We start from the raw sequence: 15640 nt of genomic DNA, 5'->3' as shown, positions 1-15640 counted from the left end.
CAGACACAGTGCAGTGTGTACTGTATTAGGTCTGTTCAAAGCTAGCAGTTGAAGTTGTGTCTCGGTGGAGGAGGTGGAGGAGGAGGAGGGGAAGGGTGGGTTGGCGGGGGGGGGGGGTATTCTGACCCACCTCACAAACATCCTCACATTTAAAATCTGTCAATTCGGCTCGTTTTTTTTAATCTCCCAATTCAAGATTACAAGTTGTTCCCCCTTCAAGAAGAATAATAAGCGTTGTCTGTATATTTATTTTCTTTCCTCTCGTCCCATCCAGGAGTTGTGCTGTTGTATTTTTCTGCTGGTTTTTTTTTTGTTGCTCCCACCACCACCACCACCACCATCACCACCACCACCGCCGGGCTGTCAATCAGCCGCCGGACCGCGAGGACCACAAAAGAAGCTCATTCTGCCACGGGGGGGGCCCCCTTCTTTGGAGAGCAATTCTAAAACTTACATGCCTCTTATTTGTTGGGTCAAAGGTTAAATTGCTGACCCTCCCCTCCGTTCCACCTACCCCCCTCCCACCCTCCACCCACCGTCGGGGCCAAGCCGTACTCCGGGTCTTATATTTACATGGATTAGAGTCCTTTCACGCCGAAGAAAAGAAGCTGGTTCACAGTCAAAGCCCGAGGAGCCGTCCATGCTGCCCGAGTGGCCACATTATTCACCGGCAGACAATGACCATATTGTAGTTATGTGGAAAAGGGAGGGGGAGGAGGGGTTAGGGGGGTGGGGGGGCACCAGGAAAAGAGAAATCCCCCCCCCCCTTTTTTTTTTTTTTTTTTTTTTGCCATGGCAAAGTCCTACACTTGTGCCACTGAGAGGGGGAAGGAGTGCCTCCCCCCCACCCCCCTCCCCGTCCGCTTTTTCAAGCAGAGCAAACAAAGCCTGCCCACTGTGAACAAGATGAAGATGTCAAAAGCTTTTAGGCAGGGGTTGGGGAGTGTGGGGGGGCTGGAGGGGGGGGGGGTTTAGGGGATAAACCAACAAAACAAGTGAAAAGAGTCTTTTCTCCAAAATGGTTAAATCCGACTAAGTCTACATTTCCACATCAGATTTACTCTCTCCTTTAAGATCCCTGCTTCTCCTCCTCCTCCTCCTCCTCCTTCTCCTCTTCCTCCTCCTCCTCTCAATAAACCTTCCCAACTCAAACCATATAGGAGCAGAAGAAGGAGGAAGTTTAGCTGTAGGGAAGAGATGGAGGGAGGACCGTTTGTTTGTCAGCTGGATCACATCTGACAAAAAAGGGAAATTCACATTTGAGAAATTCGAGTTTTTCTTCTTGCAACTTTGCATTTTTTTTGTAGTTTTTTATTTTTCAGATATCAGACGGACGGACATAAATCACCTCTCCGGGTCGTCCCGCGCGCAGTTAATTTGCCTCTATATTCCACCACATAACGTCCAACCTATGGGCAGCGCGATCGTCCCCTCAAAGGACGGAGAGCCTGGAGGCAGCCGCGGACTGAATGACATAAAGAGGCCTTTGGTTATACAGCCGCCGCCCGATTCACATGCAAATGGCCGAGCCTTGCACTGACTCTGATTAACTCCCTGTGAGTTCATAGTTTCCCTGTTAACAAAGATTTAGCCGCTTTTGAGACGAAGCGGTACATTAAGTGGTGGAGAAGACGGAGGCCTGAGTGGAGGTAGCGAACCTCTACTGTAAAGCTCCTTCAGGAGCAACAATGCAACCTCCGTCTCGTCGGGGCTTAATCCGCCTCGCGAGATGCAGCGCAGAGCCGGCGCCGGTACGAGGAACGAGAGAAAAGAAAAGCCCCCCCCACCCATCTCCATCCCTCTTCCCCCCATGACTGAAGCGAGTGAATGACCGGAGATTGAGCCAGTCAAGAGCTGCGTGCCCGGTTGGACCCCGTGAATGAGAACAGGTCACGCCGCCCGACAACAACACACGGGCCTCTATTTGCTTTTCAACGACGTTCAAATAAAGTATCGCAGCGAATACATGGCCCAAACCCCCCCCCCCCCCCCCCAAAAAAAACAGCCTCTTCGTGAAGTTAAAACTCAAAAACGAATCAAAATGTAAAAGTTCACGAAAAGTCTGAAAAAAATAAATAAAACGCGACCAAAAAAAACGAAACGTCATTTAAGTATAAATAATAAGAAGCCGGTTTGGATGTGATGCAGAAACTCAATGAGCCGCGACACAACAAGTCCTTCAACCCGTTTCTTTCGTTTCCGACCTTCAAACACGACCTTCACGAGTGTTTCCTGAATCGGCGCCACTTGGCTCCTCTCTAAAGTTTTAAGGTTTCGTTGTTGCTTGTTGTTGTTGTTGTTGTTGTTCTGTTGTTGGACTCCCTGAGACGACTTATTGTCTCTTTAAAAGTTCCGGTTCGAGAAAGATTACGGTTTTGGTTTTAAATGTTGACCAACCTTCGTCACCGTGGCAACGGCAAATGTTTTTGTCTGGTTGTTGTTTTTTTCCGAAAAACTGTCCCGAATCGTGGTCGTAAACAGGAAGTCAGCGCAAAAGTTTTATCGGACCGCCTCCTCCTAAAAAAATAAAATAAACGTCATCTGAACTGCCTCAATTCTCCAGTCGTTATTTTACACGACCACTAGAGGGCGCTTCGCTTTAGCTGTCGGTCGTAACAAGCTGCTTCAACAAAACACGTATCGGGTCGTTTGTTTTTAAGGAGAAAAGTCTGCTATGAAATACAAAGTCAAAACATATTTTACACATTTTGTCTTTTAATTATAATTTGAGAATGATCGTTTCCATTTGAGATTTTCAACTTTTCAAACCCAAATATAATTCCTGACAAAACATCTCCAACGTGAACAACATCGGTCTTTACGGATACGAGAAACATCTATTAATTAACTTAATATCTGAAGGTGAAATAAGATTCTTGGACTCGATCAGCCGGGGCAGTTTGACATTTTCGCTTCCCGTTGAAATTGAACGTAAATCAAAGATGAAATAACGGGAATTAAAACGCTGACGTCACAACAGGCTATTTTTTTTTTTTTTACTAAATTTGATGCAGCAGAAATGAAGCTCGACTTTCTTGTGAGTCGCTGTAGCTCCAGTTAGACTCTTCGTCAAATGAACTGTGACTTTATAACCTCGGAAAGACGGCGTGGGTTTGTATTTTCATCGTTTCTCCGGAGCGTCCAACCGTCGTCTTTGGAACTTGAACGTACGTCCTCACCGGCTTCATCCTGCAGCTGCTCGGCTCGCACACAACTTTAACGCGTCCACAAGATGTAATTAAACCGTGGACGATGTGTGCAGTAAGTGTTGCTAACCCAAAAAATACTCGGTGTGTGTGTTCGAGGTTTGCCGTGTGTTTGCTGAGTGTGTTTCTTTCCTCGTGAAACATTTCTAAGTTGTTTTTGTCTAAATCCTTTAAATCCTTTAAGTCGTCGTCTTCATTGCTTTCAGTGTTTATTCAGGCGTCGGTGGAACGAATGTGTCGTGTGTCCCAGAAGATATATATACGATTAAAAAAACTAAATGCTCTTTGGCACTCCTAGTGGTCGAAACCTTCCTGTGGCCCCTTTAAGGTCGGCAGAAGATGATGAAAAATGTTTTGTTGTTGCTGGTGTTACGATCATTGTAGTCCTGTATTTTCAGATGGACCTCCAGAAAACTAAGAAGAAGGAGTGACTTTAGCTAACAACACCGAGATAACTGATGGACACATTTTATTCACTTTGGATTTGATGAGAGAAGTTGAATGGGAGTCTATGGAGCCGGAGGCTTTTTGGAGCCGACCTCTAGTGGCACTCGCTGGTATTGCAGCTGAAGACACTTCTGGATTGGAACCATTTTACAGACCTGAAGCTACGAACTCTTTTATATCCAGACTGTGGGCTAAAGTTGTTCATTCCAGCTGTGGGAGTTAATACCATTGAGTTTATCATACATCTTAAAGAGGAAAAGGTTCGGGTGAGAAATTAATCCAAATTTAATCTTCAAACTTCCCCTGAAGGTGTTTTAGTCACGAAAAGATCAGAAAACGTCCTTTTCCATAAACAAGTTGTCCCCAAAGAACTGCTGTAAATGCTGTAAAATACCAACCTAAAGAAACTCTCCTGTTATATATTCTATAGCATGTTTTTGCAGTGTTAAGAATGAGTATAAGTGGTGTATAAATTGCAGGTTTTCTTCATGCAGGCTGGTTGCCGTGGCGCCCCGGAGCCTCCAGCAGCAGCAGCACCCTGGCGGCGCAGCGCGAGCTCCGCTGGTGTGAAACCAAGAGAATAGCCTTTGTCAAGGTGTACTCGCTTCAATTCTCACTCATCTCCCCGGGCGTAAGGGTGTTAAATTATATGCTCCGGAGGACTCCACATTCATATTTTTTTTACAAGAAGCAGGTTATTAGGCAAACAGGGCTTCTGCACATGTCCCCCCCGCTATGACAGTTTTCGCAGTCAAGGATTTCGACCTTTATTTCCATCCAAGTACTCGCCTGCACTCCCCTTGTGACACACACACACACACACACGCACGCACACACACACACACACACACACACGTATGTACAACCCCCCCCCTCCCCCCCTGCCTCTAACTAGGCGAGAGCCTCGAAGTCTGCCGAGGGTGTGATCACAGCGGCGTCGCTCTGGGGTGTAAGACTCCAGGCAGAACCGGCTGCACATCCTCGACCTCCCAATCTACCGGCTGGATTGACAAGCGTGGCTCTCGTAGCCCCCCCCCCCCCCCCCTACCCCCCTCCACCCCACACACACCTCACCTCTCATTTTTGCAGCTTTATTTATAGCCCCCCCCCCCCTTCTCTTCTCTCTCTCTCTGTGCATAGTTCACACTGTGTTTCTGATGACCATTTGTTCCCGAAAGAGGAGACAAATTACAAATGTGCGCTTCGCCTTTGTACTTTGAAAATGCCTTTTTCATAAACGGAAAAACGAGCCTGATGAAAAGACCAAGGAACATCAAAGTGGCTCGCCCTCCCGACAGAAAGGTTAAAAGTTGAGAGCGGCAAACACCGATTCGCTCGCATTCTTCCTGCCTCCCATTCTCATTAGCCACTCGTTTTTTTAATCAGATGCGCCATCAATTAGCATGACTTTTCTACGCGTTTGATGCCGGAAAAGTTTGGATCTCAAGGACGCGGGAACTTTCGGCGCTTTTTACAGACGGGCGAGGCGGTACTTCCCGTGCTCGTGTGTGTGTGTGTTTTTATTGCCACCACAGAGGAAGTGGTTAATCTGGAGACAGACAGGGTTCGAGCCTGCAGCGACAGGAGAAACATGTTTGTTTAAAGGGAACATCTGAGACGCAGGAAGTCGGACCAGCGGCGCCGAAACACGCCGGCCGCTGTCGGACGCCGTACGACCCAAATCAGACGCCGTTTATTCTCCGAGTTACACAAAAACATATGAAACAACTCCTCGGCGTCCGCTCCGGCGTCCGCTCCGTCCTCCGCGCGCCTCCTCCAGGAGCTCCAGCTGTGCGCTGGACGTTACACTGTAAATAGACGTCGTCCCGTTTGGGGATTCACGAGTCAGCAAAACACGCTGCCGACAGCCGAGACGTCCACGCGCGGAAAAAGTGACACTGCTTTTACTTTCAACCCCCCGCCCCCTCCCCCCCAAAAAACATGTTTTTACACTGTAAAAGATGACTCATCTACACTTTTAAGCATAACATAAATCCACGAAGGATTAAAAAAATTTTGCTAAATATTGTGAAACGTCTTCAGCGAGTCTTCTAACTTTAATCGAGTAAAATTGTGTTTCTTTTTACAAAAAAGTGTATAAAAAAAAAAAGTAAAGCAGAACAAAGGACGTAGAAGTAGAGAGATTTATAGCAGATGTTAGCGCTGGTTAAAAAAATAAACAGAAGATGTGGGAGTCAGATGAATTATGAATTTCATTTCATTTCTTTCGATGTCAGGAAGATATTTAAGTTGAGTTCTGATTCAACACCTTTATCTTTACATTTCTGAGCAGAAATTGTACAAAAGAGATTCATTTACTTATTTTTTTATTACATAAATTAAAGTTTACTTTGTATTTTGTGTGCAAAGTTGAACATCAGAAGCACACCCCCCCCCCAAAAAAAAAAAGGGTTCATCCTCTGGGGATCATGAACTTACACTGTTTTTGATTCATAAAAAGAGGTTTCAGCTTCTTTATGGCCTGAACCTACAGAAGCAAATTAGTGCCGTAATGATTCAAAAATATTACAGCAACTGAACATTTTAAAATTCATTTAGTTCGTGCACCTGTAACATTAAAAAACATTTTAATAACCGAGATCCAAACATTGAAGTTCCAAACTCTTGTTGCTCAAATTCGGATGCAAAATTTTATCCAGGACGAAAAGTAAAAAACAAACGAGCCTGAATTTGGCGACCGAAAAATACCAATATTCACCGATTAGAGTGGACATAAGACAACAGTGACGGTGCGACACTAAAGGATATTACCTGCCAGGTGAAACGTGGAACCCTAAAATGAATAAATAATGAAAATAAAATAAGAAAAAAAGTATTTAGAAAGACCAGTAATTATGTTAGTGCGTAAACTTTGGTGTTTTTTTCGATTCCAACTTGGATGTGATTAAATTCAAACTTTAGTAATCATTTGCTGTCATAATTTATGTTATTACGGCTGTTATTTTCCTTCCATACGAATATCCACATCACAGTTAATGAAATCTACCCAGCAGCCATTAAAGAAAAAAAAGACTCCAAACTGTCAGCATGAAATAAACGGCTGCTGTCGGTTATACGAGCTGTTCAGCTCCAGATTTACCGGTCAGTCTTTTTTTTTTTTCTTTTTAAACCAGCCTGGACTTGACGTGCGGTTTAGTTTGCGACAGGCGAAGCTGGAACATTTCAATTTGAGTCCCCCCCCCCCCCCCCACCAAAAAAAAAACCCCAACAAAGCGACGGAGGGACGGGAGGTTGTCGGAGAGGCGGGAGAATCTGCAGGTAGCCGAGCGGAGGGGAAGGAGTTAACGCTCAGCTGTGGTTAATCTCCTCGGGGGGGAACTTTGGGGCGATATCCAGTTGGACAGGAATGTGAAAGTGTGTGATTGTGACCAGCAGGCTGGCACCAACCTCCTCTCGCTCCTCCTGCAGGAAGGGGAGGGAGCCGACGGTCGCTCGCTCCTCTCTGCGGTGTTATTCCTCCCCGGCACCTTATTAAAACGGCCTCCGCACACGGAACCGCGTCAGACGAGCTTCGACCGCCGGCGCTCCGATCCAAGAACCGAGAGCTCGAGTGTTACGCTGCAGCATGAACTCGGCTCTCTGACAGACGTGTTTGGGGGGCAAATAAATCCAATGAGGTCAGAAACCCAGGAAGGAAAAACTTTGGACCGATCGTGCCGCTGACGCGTTAACGTGGTTTAGTTCTGGCGTCCCGACTGAACTCCAAACACGCAACGCTCAGCAGTAAAGAAACACGCGTGTGCTCGTAGGCGCATTTGAAATGTAAAGTTGGACTTGCTTGCTAGCGATTCGCTAGAAACGGGGGCAAATTCCTGAGAAAATGTTTGTTGTGGTCGCGTGACGTCACGTGATCTTTGAAAGATCAAATATAACAATCAGAAAGAACCAAAAAAAAAAAGGAGGAGCCAGGACGGCGTGGATGGATTCGTTTTCATTTTTCCCAGCGAGCCCCGCTGCCTGCGGAGTGCTGCTTTTACACGGCGGTTAAGGGTATTACTCCCCGTGGGTTCCTCTCAGTAAACTTCGGGGGGTGTGTCTCCATTTCCGTTGTGAATTATGCGAACTTCAGCAGATGGAAGTCATTTACAGGAAAACCTCCTCTCCTGTGTTTGAGAAAAAAGTGCCGAGCAACTCTTGACGGGAGCGCGACACTTTAGTGAAGAAGCGGTCGCTCGTTATTTGAGCTTCACGAGTCTGATTATAGTTTTAGTGTATAAAAAAAAAAAAAAAAAGAAGCAACACTAAAGGCACTTAACGCTGCCGAGGTTACGGCGGGAATCCAACCACCCGGGCTGCAAATGGATGCAACGTCCGTGTATTAATTCCCAACATGAAACCCAGACATCGTGTCAAACTACTAAATCGTGTTTTATTTATTTATTTCTTGAACGCCTTGAATCCCCGGGGTTCCTTCCCCTCCTCGTACGAGCGTGTCGAGCGTTATGTGGAGCGATGTGCAGCAGGGAAAGCCTTCCCCTGTAGTTTACTGTGGGCTTGGCTGGGTATGGCAGATGTCTGCAACGCTGCTCCGCTCCGAGTTGAGGGCTCCATTTCAAAGGCCTGTTTACTGGCAAGCCTTAATAGGAAGTGATCTTAAAGTGTTCCTTTAAACATGTCGGAGGCTAATGGTTTAATTTGCTCTGGGTATTGCTCTGTCTAATGAGATTTAGCGTGCGCTCCCGACTGTGCCGCTCAAACACTCGTCTTTTGGAAAGAGGAGAGACGTGATTCTCTCTGTTCGTGTCTTTAAATTTTTCACATGGTGGATCTTTTTTTTTTTTCTTCCCGTCCGGCTGCATCAGACTTGATTTCCTTTACGATATCAGACTTATGTGTGTGCAGTGTGTATATTCACGTGTTTTTTTTTTTTTTTTTTTTCAGTTAGTCTCTCTCTCTCTCTCTCTCTCTCTCTCCACCCCGTTATCACGGCAAAAGCGTGAAATAGAAACGCCGGTCCGCTGCAGCAAAACGTGAAATAGCCACGTTTTTAGCCCGTCTAGGCGTGGCAGTTACACGTTTCGAGAGCGTGAAACTGAAACGCAAGTAAACGTCATGTGACCTGTGATCATGTGACCGAGGTCCCGCAACAGAAGAAGCAAAGGACATTTTTTGGCGGTATTGGACACAGACTGCCATGCAGGACGAGGAGATTTGAATCCAGGAGGTGACAACGTTTTTGTTGAGCTGTTTTTTGTTTCCAAACCCCAACCATGTGCTCATTTATTAACCCCCAACAAGTATTTTGCAATAAGTTTCATTTTCCTGTAAATCACACGGCTCTACACGTGCATTAGGTTTCATTTTCTTCCACTACAGGAAAATGTGTAACTTTCACGCATAGACGGTCCAAAGCGTGGCTATTTCACGTTTTGCTGTAGTGATCCGGCGTGTCTATTTCATGTGTTTTTCCCCCGGTTGCTTTCTTTTCATTTGGATTCTTCTGACAGTACAATGTATTAAAGACATGATTAGTTTAGTTGATCTGAGTTTAAATATATTAAATATTAGCAACATATAAAAAGTGTTTCTGTCGCGCTTCACAACACATCAGTGAGTTTCTGGGTCCGTTAAGTAGTTTGAGCACCAACGTCTGTGTGTGTGTGTGTGTGTGTGTGTGTGTGTGTGTGTGTGTGTGTGTGTGTGTGTGTGTGTGTGTGTGTGTGTGTGTGTGTGTGTGTCTGTCTGCACACCCCCCCCCCACCACAGCTGAGCTACTGTAGGTGCAGGTCTGGACAGTGATGGATTGAGTCCCACAGGCCTCTGGTGTGTTCATTTTCCAGAGTGCGTCCGGTGGCTCGGGTCATCCCCGGGATCAAAGGCTACGACTGGATCACAGCAGCATCCCTCCCTCCGGTCCGGGGACTTACACCACCACCTCCTCCTCTGTCTCTGGATGAAGACGGATGGCGAGGTAACCTCTCCCGTCTGACAGCTTCTTCTCTCTCCTCTCCGATGCAGGACGGCCTCCTGCGCTCTTTGCCCGAGGCGAGATATTTCTGTCATTTTCGCCTCCGATTTGTTTCTCGCTCTTCTGATGATGATGATGATTTCACATCAAATCGTCCTGAGAGGCTGAACATCCGCCGGTCTCCGCTAAGCTGTCATGACTTTCCCTTTAAAGACGCGTCATCTGTTGGACGCAGGACTCCAAATATGTGCTTTTACATTTAATCGAGTTTGTCATCACAGTAAATCTCCTGCATGAAACCAACCACACGTGTACTTATGATACGAGTTTTTGTTCATGTTTCAGACTGTTCACTTCATATTTAACTCTGCATCGAGGGCAAAAACACACTCATTGCTGCACTCTAGTTCTGCTCCTGTTTTTATGACGCAGTTTTTTTTTTTTTTTTTTTACGAGTGAACCAAAAGCAATAATCACCAAGTTATACAGACGGACAGGTGACTCACTGATTGGACAGTTTTGGCCAGCGACATCATCAACACGTCATCGGAGCCCACGCCGGAAAGTCAAACTCCAGTGACTCACAGCAGGTCGGGCAGCACTTCAGTTCTTCGTATTGTGTATATTTTGTCTTTCTGATGTCACAAATGATATAAAAACATGAAATAATATGTAGTAAGTATTATAGACTCCAAATAATTACAGGAGTTGGAGACGGGGTGAAAAATGGGACTTCCAGTAACAAGGATTCGCACACAAGCACAAAACACTGCAGTGTAAACTGATTTCAGACTCGGTAACACATCGGTTACCGTGGTTACCAAATGCCAAATTATTTACAGCCCACTTTTGTTGTAAGTTCCTGAACATTTCACGATCGGTTGATTGATTTTAATAACAGTATGAAACCCTCGTTTTCGTGTGTTCGTCGCCCGTTTGTTCAGTTCGTGTTGCGGTTCGACAACGACCGATTCGAATGACGTCATCGACATTAAAATGGCTTTTTACAGGCGCTGGTGAAGTTTTACAAAAATGAAAACCCTCATCGTTAAGAAATTGTTAATATAAAGAGTAATAGTCGTGCTTGTTTGCAGTTGAAAGTGTCCAGAAATATTTAAGCCGAGCCGCCGTACTCGCGGCAAAGATTCGCTTTTGTTTGTTCTGAACACAACAAACATTTCAAGATTTAGTTGTGATTTTTGTTGGTTTTTGTTGGTTTTACTCATCAGGATCTAAATCTAAAGACATTTTGAGTTTTTACGTCCTGAAGTATTTCGTGGCTGCAGCTGTCACCACCAACGTCGTGTACGGTTTACCGTTGTTATATTTGTCAGTCAAAAACTACGTTGGATATCGTATCCACGACTATCGCAATCGTGGTTTAAGGTTCGCGGGCCGACGGGCCACCCTCCGAAGCGTGTCCCATTTCATCACAGGGCTTCACGGGACTCAACAGCTCTCCTCAGGAACTTTCCCATCGGTCCCTTGCTATTTTTTTCTTTTTTTTTTGTTCTGTCTGGTTCCCATCTTACCGAGTGAAGTATGTGAGGGGGTTTAGATGCTGGGATAAGCTCTTCTGGGTAAAACTCCATGAAATGGAGCAATGGGATTACGGGGTCCGTGCACAAGTCCCGAGCAATCCTCTTCTGAAACAGATTGCCCTTATTCACGTCTGCTTTTCATCTCTTTGTGTTATTTTTTTCCTCCTAAATCCACCGGTTTGGATTACGGCCTGCCAGCGGGGACTCCGGCGCTGCCGAACACCGGTGGTCCGTCGGCGTCGCGTCTCCCCTGAGCAGCGACGGCTGCAACTCAACGCAACGAGTTTCAGATTGAACAGTGAGCCAGTAAACCCAGTAATGTGCGTTAATATACAGATACGATGCGCAGAGAGGAAGTATTGAAGGTTCAGCACCTGAGTTCAACACGTTTTTGTGACCGCTTGAACTGGAGCAGAGAAACGTCTGATTTTTGGGGGTCAAACTCTGGAAATCGTCAACAAAGACTCTTGAAACGTTTCAGAAAGTCTGACGGAGATGAAGCGACGAGCCGGGCGAGGTGTTCTGATGGTGGTCAACGGTTCAAGACCGAAGAAAAAGGAGCGTCGGGTGAGGAGACACCAGGTGGGTTTTTTCTTTGACGTTGGCGGGAGTTGTGCAACCGTGAATTCGTCCCCCAGAGTCAGACTGTCAACACTGAGTTCCACTGGGAACCTTCTGAGGGTCGTTAGCGTTGTTAGCTGGTTGTTAACTTAAGTTGAACTAATTATTAGCAAAACGTGAGTTTAGATTTGTTTTTTGTTTTTATTATCTGTTTGTTAGCTGTTTGTTAGCATCGTTAGTGCTGTTAGCTGGTTGTTAGCGTTGTTCGCTGTTGTTAAATTGAGTTTAGCTGGCTTTTAGTAAAATTAGCCCTTTTTAGCTTTATTAGCTGGTTGTTAGTGTTGTAATTATTTTTGAACCCATTAATATGGCCTCAAAATGCAGAAGTCAGTAAATAACTTTCCTAAGAAGGATTTGTTTTTTGGTCTTACTACCTTCCCTACACTAACTTCTCTTTATTTGATCTCCTTGTGAATACGCAGCAGACAAATCCAGATATTTATTTATTCATTTTACTCTCTGGTGTAAACACACATTAGTTGTGTCTGTGCTGTATAATCATTCAGCTTCACTTGCAGAGGTGACGACCTCTTTCTCTGGACTCCTGCTGGTTAAAGACAGCTTGCTTTTTTTACGCTCTGCACACCGGTCCACTGCTGGAGTTTTAGAAAAAAAACCATTTTGCAGGTTTAATTGACTGCAGCATCCTGAAGTTTAACAGCGCGAGTACTGCAACTCTTCCTGTTCGTAAGAAATGTTAAAGCGTGATGATTTCTGGCATTATGACTGAACGTTTAACTTTAACGTTTAACTGACTGTCGGCCATCGTCATCGTCGTCTTTATAATGTATCGTATCTGTAGAGGAAACACTTCGTTTATTTTAAAACCTTCAAAATGAAACAAGACAAAGTAATTTGATTAAGATCAGATCAGTCAGGACAAAAATGAAAACTCTCAAAAAGCGTCAGACTTTGAGCAATAAAACCTTTAAAAACATGCCATGTTATGTTTCTCATAAATACTTTCAGTTTGATCGTAAACGATGAAAATACGTGCAGCTACTATTAATGCATGGTCGATATGTTCGCTTTCTATCTGCCGAATATGTGTTGGATACATGAAACCCCAAAGGGATAAAGAAACTGACTCGAAATAATATGAAATACGAAGACTTTCACGAAGTCAGTGACTTCATCAAAAAAAAAAACGACACTAAATAAATTCGGTTAAGCAGCATCAGTCTGTTCCTGCAGGTGCGGCGAGCCGAGCAGGTAAATCAGACCCACTTTTGAGCGTTTCTCGGGTGTCCCGCTAATGTTGCGCAGTCATTTGTGTCACGAGATGATGTACGACTCGTCCTGTCGGTGCCCTCGTCACAGCGGGGGGGGCGCCGTGAACAATCTCCAAGCCAAACTAGCCCCCTTCTTCCCTCTCGTCTCCGCCCAGCTCTCTTCAAATTGAAATATTGTGATTATTCCCCTGGTTCGGGGGAGGCTCGCTGTAATCGCCAGACAAATGATGTGGAAAAGCAATAAAAAAGAAAAGGCGGCTCCCAGGAGAGTCTTCGAAGGCTCCAGCCGAGTGACACGGGCCGTGAGGGATACGAGCTGCCGACGAAGGAGAAGCGGTCCGGGCGGTGGCGGGTAGCGGCTGCCTCAGAGCCGTGGATCTGCTGCTTAAAGGGGGATTTGACTAAACAAATGGCAGCATATGGCAGATGAGGGAGAGGCAGCGAGTGGAGAAAGGGAGAGGTGGCATTGTTTTCAGAGAGAAAGGAGGGGTGTGGGGGGAGGGGGGGTCTGTGTCTCTCCTCCCCTCTTCAATCTTTCATTATGTTGTCACACTCTAGCTGCGTGCTTCCAGTAACACTTTAATTAGCCTCCATGAGTTTAATTGTGCGTGTATGTCTGCCAGCTTGTTTTGCTGCGTAAAACCTGTCGTGTTTGTTTTTTCTCCGAAGCTCTGAAGATCGCTGCTGCTGCAGGAAACCCCGAACATCTTCCACTTCACCCGAACATCTTCCACTTCACCCCGAGCATCTTCCACTTCACTCCGAGAATCTTCCACTTCACCCCGAGCATCTTCCACTTCACCCGAGAATCTTCCACTTCACCCCGAGCATCTTCCACTTCACCCCGAGCATCTTCCACGAGCATCTTCCACTTCACCCCGAGAATCTTCCTCTTCACCCCGAGCATCTTCCACTTCACCCCGAGCATCTTCCACTTCACCCCGAGCATCTTCCACTTCACCCCGAGCATCTTCCACTTCACCCCGAGCATCTTCCACTTCACCCCGAGCATCTTCCACTTCACCCCGAGCATCTTCCACTTCACTCCGAGTATCTTCCACTTCACCCCGAGCATCTTCCACTTCACCCCGAGTAACTTTGCTTTGGTTCTGCGCATCCTACTGGAAGCGGGGGGAAGCTGTGAGGCCCCAGGGTGCCGCCCTCCACCTGCCATATGCATCACATTTTTGTTGAATTTTTTGGAAATCTTTTATTTTGATTTTTTTTTTTAAACTTTCACATTTTGTGACATTCAACAGATACATGTGGAAGTTTTCTTTTTTATATATTTTTTTGTGGTCATTTTATTTTATTTTTCATATTAAAACCTTGCGTTAGTATGAACTTAAGTAGGGCTTTGATTTTAGAAATAGATAAATAGGAAAAAAAACAACCTGGTAAGACAAATATGTGTTTTTATAGGGTGTGGGGAGTCCCAGACTGGCAGTAATTGGTTATAGTCGGAGAAATTACTCGAGTTTATCTTAAAAGTTACACATTATATTGAACAACATTTTTTGATAAATCCCCCAAAAATTGTTTCCTTTCCAAACAAATTCTAAGTTAATCTTCAAACTCCTGCGAGTCTGATTTAGATCATCGTGAAACTTTATGAATAAAAATGTGTCGTTTTCACTGTACAGGTGAACCAGAACACTCCTGGCTGACGACGCTCACACTTCCTCAGAAAGAAAAGGAACAACAACCTGGAGACACGAATGTGTTGTTTACGGTGTGGAGAGGCAAGAAGGTCACAGACTGAAAGAAATTGGTTATTTGGGGACAAATGACTCGACTCGATTGGAAAAAGTTACACGATATATCGAACAAAAAGTTTGAGATAAATCAAAAATATTTGTTTCTTTTCCAGTTTTTTTTTACCGAGTTTAGCTGCAAACTCCTGCGAGTCGGCATTTAGATCATCATGAAACCTGATAAAGATGTGCCGATTACAGGTAAACCAGTGCAACAGTCCTGGCTGAGCACGCTCACACTTCCTCATATAACCAAAAAAAAAAAAAAAAAAAAAAAAAATCAAAGCATCTGCGGAAGTCCTCCTGTGTTGTTTTCTTTTTCTTTTTTTCTCTCTTCTCATTCTTTGTGGCGAAACAAGAAGCAGGCAGTTTGCTGGCAGTAGGAGGTTTCAGCAGCCCGGAGCTGACGGGAGCATCAAACCACAGCTGTGTGTGTGTGTGTGTGTGTGTGTGTGTGTGTGTGTGTGTGTGTGTGTGTGTGTGTGTGTGTGTGTGTGTGTGTGTGTGTGTGTGTGTGTGTGTGTGTGTGTGTGTGTGTGTGGAGCTGCTGTTGTTGCTGCTTGCTGCTACCACTTGCCTCCGTCTCCTCCCTTCTCTGGCCTAATCAACAAAACAGCCTCAGCTGCCCCTTCGGATCCCCTGCCAGGGTCCCTATCATCCTCTGATCAAATATTAATGTGTGATACTGAGCTTGCTCACTAATCCAAAGCCAATTAATATTATCTGTCAATTATTTACAGATCCTGAGGTGCGGAGGCAGATCCCTGAGGACCGCATCGGCCAGGTTCAGAATATGTAATTGACTTCCTCTTTGGCGCCCCCCCCCCCTCCCCCACCCAACACCAACCTCCACCTTGGCCTCCCTTCATTCTTTCTTCCTCTTGCCTTTTTTCTTTCATCCCCCCCCCTC

Source organism: Brachyistius frenatus, unplaced genomic scaffold (assembly GCF_029030835.1).
Source record: "Brachyistius frenatus isolate BFR_SWC_R1_liver_20210118 unplaced genomic scaffold, ASM2903083v1 Contig_37, whole genome shotgun sequence".
Classification (NCBI taxonomy): Eukaryota; Metazoa; Chordata; class Actinopteri; family Embiotocidae; genus Brachyistius; species Brachyistius frenatus.
This window is presented reverse-complemented; position numbering follows the sequence as displayed.